This window comes from Diadema setosum, chromosome 4 (genome assembly GCF_964275005.1).
Source record: "Diadema setosum chromosome 4, eeDiaSeto1, whole genome shotgun sequence".
NCBI lineage: Eukaryota > Metazoa > Echinodermata > Echinoidea > Diadematoida > Diadematidae > Diadema > Diadema setosum.
The window spans coordinates 10,375,062-10,386,827 of NC_092688.1; the positions used below are offsets into that span (position 1 = coordinate 10,375,062).

General features: G+C 37.8%; 1 pseudogene; it reads left to right on the forward strand.

Moving 5' to 3' along the window:
* Positions 1-1,940: 1,940 nt before the first annotated feature.
* On the forward strand, positions 1,941-11,467 carry LOC140227600 (carboxypeptidase B-like; annotated as a pseudogene).
* Positions 11,468-11,766: the final 299 nt, after the last annotated feature.

Here is an 11,766-nt window from a genome sequence, read left to right on the forward strand (position 1 = left end):
TTTGCATTGGATCCAACGATGGATTATTCAAGTTCAAGCTAATTTGAATGATCACCGAGATCAACATCAAAAAAGCTAACTAGTTCATTCAATTAATGTCATCAGCATTTGATTTTATGATTATCTCCCATACACATAAACAGTATACGTTCAGATTCAGAAGCATTCAAATTCTCATCAGCCCTGCCATGGTGAACGTTGAGGAATTCAAATTCACGAAAAGGCAAATACTGCATTTTTATAAGTTCGTTGTAGTCTGCCATTTGTTCGAGAAAAAAAAATGTGCAAACTTAAAGTATTCCTTTAAATGGAACTTTTGTCTTAACTTAAATTTCCCCTTCCTTTGACATACCGTCATCGGAGCAAATGCTCTACTTTCATAAACATAATTCACGTTAATTTATACACGACATGAACGGCCCTTGGAGGAGAGTACATAAATGTAGGGACAGAAGTAGGCGAAGCACTTGACAACCAACGAGATTATTGCCTGACGATACTCTTGGAAAACACAGATCTACAGCTGGGCCTATTGTGACAACATGTATAACTATGGAGAAGGTCCAAAATGGAATATGATTAGAATTGACTGATTCAATGAAACTTTGAATGGCAATTACACTATGGTTATAATGAAATTGTAGAACAATGAAAACAAAACTGGAAATCTGAAATATAGAAATGCAGTACGAATCACAAGCAACATCAGAACTTGTCTATGCTGATTGAAATCGACTGTTCCAAGTTCGAAGTTGTGTGCCTATGAATGAAATTAAAATTGGTTCTTGGGACGGTATTTCCAGCTGACGCGAAATTGAATGCCAAATTTTATAGTGTTACCCGATCATTACAAGTTCTGTCTCTCCCTTTTTCTTCCTTAAAGTTCTTAAAGTTAATGAATTGATGAGTTTTTTGACATATTCAGAATTTTATGCATAGATTTGAAAGGATAGTATATACATCGGCTTACATATGAAAAAAAAATATTGGTATCGGAGCTGTGGGAGGCGAAACACCTGTTGCAAGTAAGGAATTACTCAATAACGCTCTTGTGCCGAGTTAAAGGATGCGTACCTTATAAACACACGAATGCAAACATGTTAGCTGGATGATGTATAAAACATGAAGGAGGGTCCCTAATCCAAAGTATTTCTCGTAATGAACACACACAAAAAGACGATGCCACATGATCTTACACGTGAATATTATTTACCTTTATTTGTTGCAGGCACTCAAGTGCAAACCTATAAATCGTGATAAACATATACTACTTGCAATAATATCATTAATCACTAAGCGCGATTTAGAGGAAGACATATACGTTGCAGGAAACTTTCGAGTATTGTATGGCAGACAAAATAATATCCTACAAACCCACTTAAATTCTCTCCCCTACAAATAGAAATACACTTTGGAACAAAAATTTTTACAATCGAGACCTTTCTCTCTCTAAAAAAAAAAAAAAACAACTTTGCTTCTAATTAAGAAACTGTTCTTTTTTTTCACTCTTGTTCTATGTCAAATACGAAAATGAATATCCAAAGGTCATTTCTATCAGGTGGAGCTTGTGGTAAGTCGGACATATGGTAACGTGAACACCGATAAGATCGAAAAGCAATGGCCATCTATAATTCGACTGGCTCAACAAAATACACACGCGAGGTGATATAGAGATAAGCAAACGCCGTACCGAGAACAAACTGATTACATGCTGGTAGCTATAGGCAAACGTCGAAACTCAAAAAAATCATTTTCATTCTTGATAGTGCTTGCAGACAGTCGTACTTAGATTAGACTCGAATGCTGGGAACCTAAACTAATCTTTAAACCAGGATTTAAAGTCTTTAACATCATCGTAGGCACATCTTGATATTGACGGATACTTAGATTGACGTTTTGTCCGGTGCAGTTGATGATCGGTGGTAAAGACGGGGTTAATCATGCTACGGGTTCTCATTCTCTCAACGCTTTTGGTAGCAGCACTGGCGGCGAAATCTTACGATGGGTAAGTTCATTCGCTTCCTTATAGCCACTGCCTTTGTATCTTTATGATACACGAAGGATGTCAACTTTAGGACACTCTATAGAGAGACGTAGTTAAAATGCAACTCTATACAACGCCCGAGTCTATACTCTAATAACAATGAAAGTCAGGGCGCAGAGTGCATGGTAGAAGCCTTAGGAAGATAGAATCTAAAATGGGAAAGTCAAGGAACTTTAACATTTTCCTGTTTCCACGAATCAGCGATATTTGACGTAAAGACATCTCTCTTCCTGGAGGCTGGAAGAGTTGATGATGTCTTTTCCTCAAATGTCTCACATTCACCCGTGTATACCCATCTTTATGTTCCTTTTATATCTTTCTTTATAAAATCAAATAAAAATGTTGTATCCTTTCCATAAATCATTGTAGTCTTGTAAAAAAAAAAAAAAAAAAAAAAAAAAAAAAAAAAAAAAAAAACTAGGAGAGAATGGAGAAGGGTTGCAGTTTGCTGCGTTATTGATCCCAAAGCCCTAAACTATAGGATCAATGCTATGCAATTCTATGAGTGTCATGTTTAGTTAATTTCACTTTATTTCCACATCTGATAAAAAGCATAGGTAGGCCTACAAAGAATATAAGAACTATACATAGAACACAGGAACAATACAGGAAAAAAAGTACTATAACATTTTGATAAGAGACAAACTCAACATGAAACATTTATTTCAGTATGGGAGGGGGATCAGCAGAGACTGTTGGTCTTTCTGGCACCAATCCCGAGATTTACAGCTAAAATGGTTACAATAATGCAAGCAATACAAGAAACTGACAGCTGCAAGAAAGAACAAAGACATAAATATGCTAAAGTTTATCTGGGAGCAAGGGATTCAGACACCCCCACAAGGAGGTGAATGTATTTTATTATTCTTATCGCTGTTTAGATCTCTCTTATATATTTTTTTTTTCACAGGTACAAAGTATTTAGCATAACGCCTCAGTACAAGGAACAACTGGAAACACTGATCCGTCTTGAGAGCATCATTAGGCAAGATGTGAGCATTTTTGTTCTTGTTTTTTATCAACCTGTACAATTTAAGATCGAAACATTTCTTTGTCTCCGTCATTATTGTTATCGTTTTAATTAACTTGTAACTTTACGCAGCAGATTTATAAATAACAAGAGATTTTGTCAGATAGATCAAGCGATCTTACCATTACTGAGGGCCTCTGGGTGCGCGTCACGATCTCGACACCCACGAGTCACATAGTCCACGAGCTAGACACTATGTGAACAAGACCCTAGAGCTCGGCATCAAGTAGACAGGGCCACGAGTTAGACATTAGGAAAATATGGCTCACGAGCTCGACACTAGGCAAGCAAGGCCCACGAGATCGACAAGAGGCAAACAAGGCACACGAGCTCGACTCTGTAGAGGCGAAAATGTCCATGAGCTCGACGCTACGATAATTACCCCCCCCCCCCCGTGAAGCAATGTCGAGCTCGTATAGGCATTTCCTTTTCTTTTTCCTTTTGCCTAGTGTCGAGCTCGTGAGCCTTATTTTCACAGTGCCTAGCTCTTGGGCCTGTCTACTTGATGCCGAGCTCTAGGGCCTTGTTCACATGGTGTCTAGCTCGTGTCTAGCTCGTGGACGGGGTTAATTTACGTAGTGTCGAGGTCATAGACATTTTTGCCTCTATATCAGAGTCGAGCTTGTGTGCCTTGTTTGATTCTTGTCGATCTCGTGGGCCTTGTTTGCCTAGAGTCCAGCAAGTGGGCCTGTTTTACTTGGTGTCTAGATCGTGGGCATTATGACTCGTGGATTTTTTATTTTTTTTAATATCTAGCTTGTGAGCCGTATGACTCATGGGAGCCTAGACTCCGCGGCTCCGACCAGTCACATTTATTCTCAGAATTTCACATAAAAATATCAGTCCAGAAGAAATGAGAAATAAGATGTCTTCTTTTTCATAATCGATGCCTCTTTAAAGCTCATCATTAAATGTATTAGTGAGGTCATCCAATAAAGGAGAAGAAAAATAAGAGGTGGAGTCATTTCGGCATAATATATGTTCCAGTTCCAATTTCTCACTTCCATAATGCACGAACTAGGTTAGGCTCTGTTCCAAGTTTTGCAATATCTATATATACACATTAATTAATCGCATTTTAATAACACATTCCAAGAGGACGCATACTTAAAAAGAATGAGCAATTTTGTTCAACAATGAAATTAAGTGATGGTCTTCAGTTACAATTTCATCGCTACCAATCAGTTACATTGTGCATGATTTATAATGACATCGATATGCTTGCGAAGTCTATGCGTACGAAGTGTCAGTCACACAAGACAGCAAAGATAAGATACCTTCAATTAAATCTGCAGTGCATTAATCTATTTAGTCTGGTGTTTAGACATTACAATTTCTTATCTTTTTTCCCCTCAATATACTTTACAGATAATTTTTTTTGGTTCTTTTTATAAAAGTGCTTCGGTTCTTCTTTCCTGAAATGATGACTTGGTATATTTCTTTGCAAATTTCGATGGTACCACAACGTAATAATAAATTTCTAAAAATTATTGAAAAGATTAATCATTAACAATGATTAAATAGTGGAAAAATATTTCCCATGGTCCAAAGAATACGGAATGAGTATCAATCTTAAAATCCAAATGGTTACCATCACAAATATGTTATTACCTGCGTACACATCAGGTAGATTTCTGGAAGTCTCCTCACGGTGTTGGCACCCCTGTCGTTATAATGGTGAGTCCCGAGCAGCGAGGACGGCTTTCTCCGTCTTCTGGATGGTCACCAGCTTCCGGTCGAGATCACTGCAGAAAATCTGCAGAGGGATATTGATGCGGAAAGGGACTCTATCTCTGCGGGTTTTGATCTCACCGACTTCAACACGCTAGCAGATGTGAGTTACTCACTTCTCCTCTATTGGGTATCTTTTCCTTTTTTTTTTTCCTTCTGGCTCCCGCAATTTTATCAATTTATCATTACTTTTTTCTCCCCTCTTTTGTATCCTCGTTGTCTTCTTCTTCTTCTTCTTCTTCTGTTTCTTTGTCTTCACTCCTGGGGATTATTCCAGAGGGTTTGGATTTCTGTGTGTGGTTTTTGTTTCATCGAATATGCGTGTCTGTATGTGTGTGTTTTGTGTGCGTGTGTCAGTATGTGTGTGTGAACCTTCACATGAAGCAAACAAGTATTGAAAAAGAAAACCATTGGACTCTTCAACTTTTCTCTTGGCCAGCGACGTTACGCTTGCACGATTGATGTGCAGCTTCCTATATTAATTCGAGCAGAGTACTATAGAGGATGAAATGGTTTACATGACACACACACACACACACACTATATGTATATATATATATATATATATATATATATATATATATATATATATATATATATATACAAACATGCGTACACACAGAGACATATATCTGACTATTAAGAGGAATAGTTATTCATTGGTTTGTTCAAAGATGTTTCATATCTGCGATACCTCCTTGGTTTATTCATAAATTCATTGACATTAGTCAATTCCATTCCTTCATTTATAGATATTTGTGGGTTTCTTCTTTTCACTCATATGTACATGCATATCGCTTAAAGTACAAAATATTCCCAACCTGATCTTTAAACTAGAAATAGTTCTCTTACACACATTTTTCAGTGATACGTAGTAAAGCCAAAATTAGTGATTAGACAGTTGCCAGTCTGCAGTAATTTAAGTCAAATTCCTCTCTTGTTGCTTCCCTCTATTTTCTAGATTAACAGTTGGATGAACGATTTGCCGAATCAGTATCCCGACCTGGTGTCTGTCGTGAAAGTTGGAGACTCGTATGAAGGCCGCGACATCTGGGCTCTGAAAGTATGCATTTTCTTGATAGCTAGGGCATGAAACATAGACTAAAATGCAGTGCAGATTGTTTTATTTCATAGCAAAAGTGTTCTACAAGGAAGTCGTATTCGTTCTGGCGTTTTTGAAAAACACCTTTAATGAGGACGAGAGGGATTTATATCCGCTTATTCCTGATCAATACCTGAAAAGGTGTCGAGTTTATTCCGTCGATAGACATGCAGTCGTTGGTTATTTTTTAAAGCACAATATAATTCTATGATCAAGTATATACATCTGGTTAAAGGGAGTGAAACTCAAACATCAAGAATGGAGCAAGGTTTATTTAGATGAAGATAAAGATAAAATAATGAAGTTTCCGGATTGTAAAGTTGAGATGTTTTCTTAAACTTGACATATCGGTCACAGTGAAAAACATGCATATTCTAATCAACTCAATTAAAATTTCATTTTCCTTTTCGAAAGAAATTTAGCGAGTTGATACTGTCAGACTTTAATAGAAACGTAATAGTTTATAAGTCTATTGCAGTTCAAATTTCAATGAAAGTATTAGCATTTCCCATAACCGATAAAGAAGTTACGAACCTACAATGATTTCTGAACTATATAGGCGTGTCATATAGGGTTTTAAATCTGTAAATACGCAAAACAATGACCATTACATTTCCCTCCTTCCCCCGAATGCTATGTTCCTTGGCTTTAGATCGGCAAAGGGCAATCGTCCACCAGTGTATGGTATGAAGGCGGTATCCACGCTCGTGAGTGGATCTCTCCCGCAACTATTATCTACATGACTAACCTGGTAAAAAGCATACACTGAAGATCTGATTTCTCTTTGAAAGCACAAATCGGTTTTTGGTTCTGTTTTTTCTTTAGCGAAAACACATTTACCTTGATTGGTATCTCATCTTCGATCACATGTCGCATTCACGTGGTCGTGCTATACGTAACTGTCATATCGTGAATGAACCGCATTATCAATTTTGATATAATATTGACGCTATAACGTACACGTATAGTGATGATGACACCTTGAAACTGAATCAACGTAAGACTGATGATAAGCACATAATCAGTCTTAAGTAATATGTAAATCTCCTGTATATTGCATCATCGTTTTGGATATCATTGGCGAGTCTTCATAGATAGCAAATAATAAGAGATCATACGGTCAGCTTTGACCGTATCATACTTAGCAGGTGCTTACTGTCACTGACTGTACAGTGATTCTCGTTGATAACGAACGCGGTTATAACGAAATTTCCAATACAATGAAGTGAAATTTCAGGCTATATAAGTGCTTTATGGTTTTATTGTTTATCTGTTCGGTTTCAATATAACAAAAGAAACCGCCGGTCCTGAGGATTTCGTTATAACGGGAGTCCACTGTATAACGCGACCTATATGTAATGTGCCTCAAGAGATTGCTACTTGTTGTATAAAACAGATCTATACATAGACTAGGAAACGTATCCACACTAAATGAAACAAAGTTACGATGTTGGACTGTTGGAATTAATTTACATATAGGTACATTTAATCAATGAATTAGAATGCAAATTTTGAGGATGAAATGAGATGATGTGTGTCTTTATCATAAAACAATTATTCTCCAGTTGCTAACGAACAACGGTACAGATGCTGATGTCATGAAGATTTTGGATGAGCTACACGTATACATGCTTCCCGTCTTCAACGTAGACGGGTATGAATTCACTTGGAGAGACGTGAGTATTCCAGATCGCTACAAAGGTCGTCATAACCGGCATATCAAAACCAAGCAAATCTTCAAAACAAGTTTCCATATATATAGTCGGGAACAATGTTTGTTGTCGGAGGTGCACGCAAATTGAATGTTTCAGTTACAGTAAAAGCGATCTATTGCACAGCTCGTTGTCGGAAAACGAGATTATCTTTGGCTATGTGGAAATGAAGCAAAGCCCACCGGTTCCGAGTTAATGATTTGTCTTTTCACGAGTGATTGTAATTTCATGTTAATAGAGTGTATGGTATAAACAATTAAATGAGTACCAATGACATGAATAATTCAACACTTAAATGCCACGTAGTGTGGAGCTTGGCTACGACAATATTCCTGTTTCGAGAAATTATTTTGAATGATAAATCAGACCTCAAGAGTGAATTCAAATATACCGAAAGTAGATATGGTAACCAACATTGTAGCAAACATGAGGTAACTGGTAGACGTCGTGATGACCACATCACCTAATCTAATCTGCATAATATTCGATTACCATGCCGACGTCAATTTGCTCGAAAAGCTGTGAAATTCCGTATGCCTTTCTAATTTCCTGTCCGATGTCAATTGCAACTTGTCAATTTTGTTTAATCAATTTGAATGCACTTACCACGGATGTAATTGAAGCATGGTTTCAACACTCTAGCATTGCGCTTTTATTCTGTATTATTCTTTGGAGGGGTTTATAGTAAGTATAACGTTCACACTTAATCTTGGCGTTTGTCTTTTCGTTACAACAGGATCGTATGTGGCGCAAGACTCGGTCCGACAACGATTGGTCCACTTGCAAGGGGGCCGACCCGAACAGGAACTGGGACTACCAATGGGGATGTGAGGCTAAAGACTGACTGGGCAACACCAATAAGGGTTTTCGTAATGTGGCCTTGAAGCTCTATCATATTAATTTTTCGTCATAGTCTGAGTAACATCGATTCACATTTATTAGTTGTTGCGAGGCGGGACAATGAAGGTTAGACGAAAACTAATAGGACGCAAATGAAATGTGTTGTTCTCAGTTTGTGAGGAAAATTCCACTGTGTGTGGGAGCTACCTCCCGTCCCTGCTTTATGAGAGCGTTGGGTACATCGTAGGTGGCCATGCTGGATACACCTCTATAAGTGATGTTGGTTTAGCGTTGACGGAGCTTTCAGTCACCTTTGGGTGAGTCATGAGCAGGGCAGCGTTTCATAACACTTGTCATTTAATGACAGTTGTTTTAAGCTACGGAAATCCTTGCATCTTATTGGCTGAGAGCAAATTCGTCAGTAAAAGTCGCTGACTAAACACTTGATGAAATGCCACTTGAAGTATCTGCAGTTTTGGAGGTTCGATGAAAAAAGTAAAGAAAGAATGGACACGATATTATGTCAAGATCACTAAACACAAAGTAACAATATTCTAACGGATGACGAATTCGCATTATTCGCTACAGTCCAACAAAACATGTAGACATCAACGAAGGGGTTTTCCTACGTAGTGTGCCATTGCGTCTGCCTTTCATCTTATACCTTGTCTTTCCTCATATCTAAATGGGTTAACGCAAACAAATATGTCTTTCGCTAAAGCAAACAGGGATACAAACATCCTAGTTTATGCTGAAGGTTTCTGTAATTTTTATTTTTGGGGTTTGTTATTCTTCTTTCTTTCTTTTTAGTCATTATTATGATCCACTGCTCCGGTGCGGAGATCCGCCATTCCGCACGCAGCACGGACTACGTTATCTCCATCCTATCGAGAAAATAAGACATTATGTTTGTCCTGTTGTCTAGACTAAATTTCTACCCTCTATCCAATGCATCTACATATTGTATTTGCACATGTAATTAATTCCAATCACGTGCAAGTGTATTTAGGAGTAGGTCCTAATTACTTTCTGTTTACCTAATGATATGTGCATATGAAATTGTGTACTTTATCTTACACTGTAAACTCGATGTCATCTACATAGCAATATCATGTCTATACGACAGATGAATCAAACTTCCCCTGTTCCGATACTTATCACGGATCGAGCGCATTCCCTGAAATCGAAGTGAGGACTGTTGCCGATTACATCCTGAACTCGGCAACGTGAAGGCATTCATCGACTTCACTCGTTTGGTCTGATGTGGATGAGTCCATGGGGCTATACGTACGACTATCCGCCAGATTATAACGAGCAGGTAATTGCCGACAAAGAGTATAGCCGGGTTTATCGAGAAGGAAAGATAGATGGACCATGATGTGTTATATTCTTTAATAATTACAATCATTCCTTGATAACAAAAGCTACCCTTGTTAGATATAATGCGACCAAAAAAAGAATGTTGATGCGTGTTTATTGGTAGAATTGTAAAGTTCATGCACTGCGGAGATGTTGGCTTAAGTCTCTGTACGAAATTCTACTCACTTCACAACATTTGAGCTTGAGCCAAATATGCATAAAATGTCATGTGCGTTCTTATAATCTCGGCTATCATTAGTAAACATACCGGTACTGTTTTCATGAAAAGATACTAAGGAATGATTAGTCATTGTGTATCCGGAAGGAATGTAGGCCCTACTTGATAAATATTCGTTGACCGCATGTTGAGAGCAACCACAACGTAAGCACCATTGTCCTTAATATTCGCAACTGTTAGCGCTAATAGGTGACATTTGATCAAATAGAAGATATTGCGACTGAAATTATCCTGATTGTAGCCGACTTAAAGTCGTTGGTATCAATCTTAATTTGTCTCATCTTTGCATGTTTTTTTCACTCTGTTGCTCTATAACTTCTGGTACGGTATTATTATGTGCTACGTTCCGTCGGCAAGCTCGGCAAGAGAATGAAATGTTTGGATTTTCCACGAAACGTTACAGCTAAAGGTTCCGATTTATTCTTTCAAAATAAAAATATCTTTTATTACAAAGCGCTTTGTGAAATCATAATTTAAGAACCTTTGGTATCGTTAGAAGATTTATCTTAGCTGCATGTAGAAGTCTGACCTAAAAAAAATCAACAAATAGAGTTACTATTCAAGGATAACATCTAGATAAAGCACTAAGGTCGTTTTGAGAGTTTTTCTTTTGTTTTGTTTTTAGGTATAGCTTTGGATGCTCTTTCATTACATGAAATAAAGACACCTGAGTAACATCAATGTATTTAACTGATATATGCAACTGCAATGATATGTCACGCCTATTTTGAGATGGCATGCTTCCATTACAATGCCATATTTATCAGCTCTGGGGCCTTCATTCTTTCCAAATCCTAGGTTCAACTGGCCAACGAGGCAACTTCGGCTCTACAGGCTTTGTACGGAACCGAATTCGCAACCGGCTCGATTGCTGAAGTTATCTGTAAGTTTCTGTACCATACTCTATTGCGTGACATAAAATGTATGTATTTTGAGATTTTCCATACCTTATGGAGAGAATTGGGGTAGCATGGTACATAGAATGATAGAACGTTAGTTGATTATGTTTTATTCGTGCAATAACGTAAAGAAGGTGGTGTATCTTTGAGACTGTTTATCTTCTAGGCTACATTTTGAATTATTGCTCTTTGGATATAGTATGTCTTTCCTGTTTAAAAGTATTTCATGGTAATAGTGACAGTGAGTATTTACACCAGATTGACTAGGGTTGATAAATACACGAGACAGACTCTCAAATTTTGCCAAATAATTCGATGATCTATCACTAGACCCTGCCAGTGGTTCGAGTGCAGACTGGACTTATCAGAAGGCCGGTATCAAGTTTTCATATGGCGTGGAGCTCCGGGGTCGCAGCTTTGTCATCAACCGAGACCAAATCGAGCCCTCTGGTTTGGAGACATTCGAGGCCCTGAAGGTGATCTCACTCCGCGCTATTGACGAGAGCAAATGAGTTCCGGTCGAGTCTTGGTTGCACGTCATTTGGACATCGCACTGATAGGAAACTGACCGTGTCAAAACAAAATTAGAAAACTTTCATGCTTCATTAGCAATTCATAGTAGTGTAGTTTATTTGGTTTCCGACGCTCTGAGACAAACGAGAAATATAAATAATGACGATATGCATCTTTTAAATCGATGATTTTCTGGCAGAACAAAATTAAAAATGGCATAAGCAGGATCCTTGATCCCTGAGTTATACAAATTCCTGCAGCATTTAAGTTTAAACGAAATCTATTGGAAATGTATCAC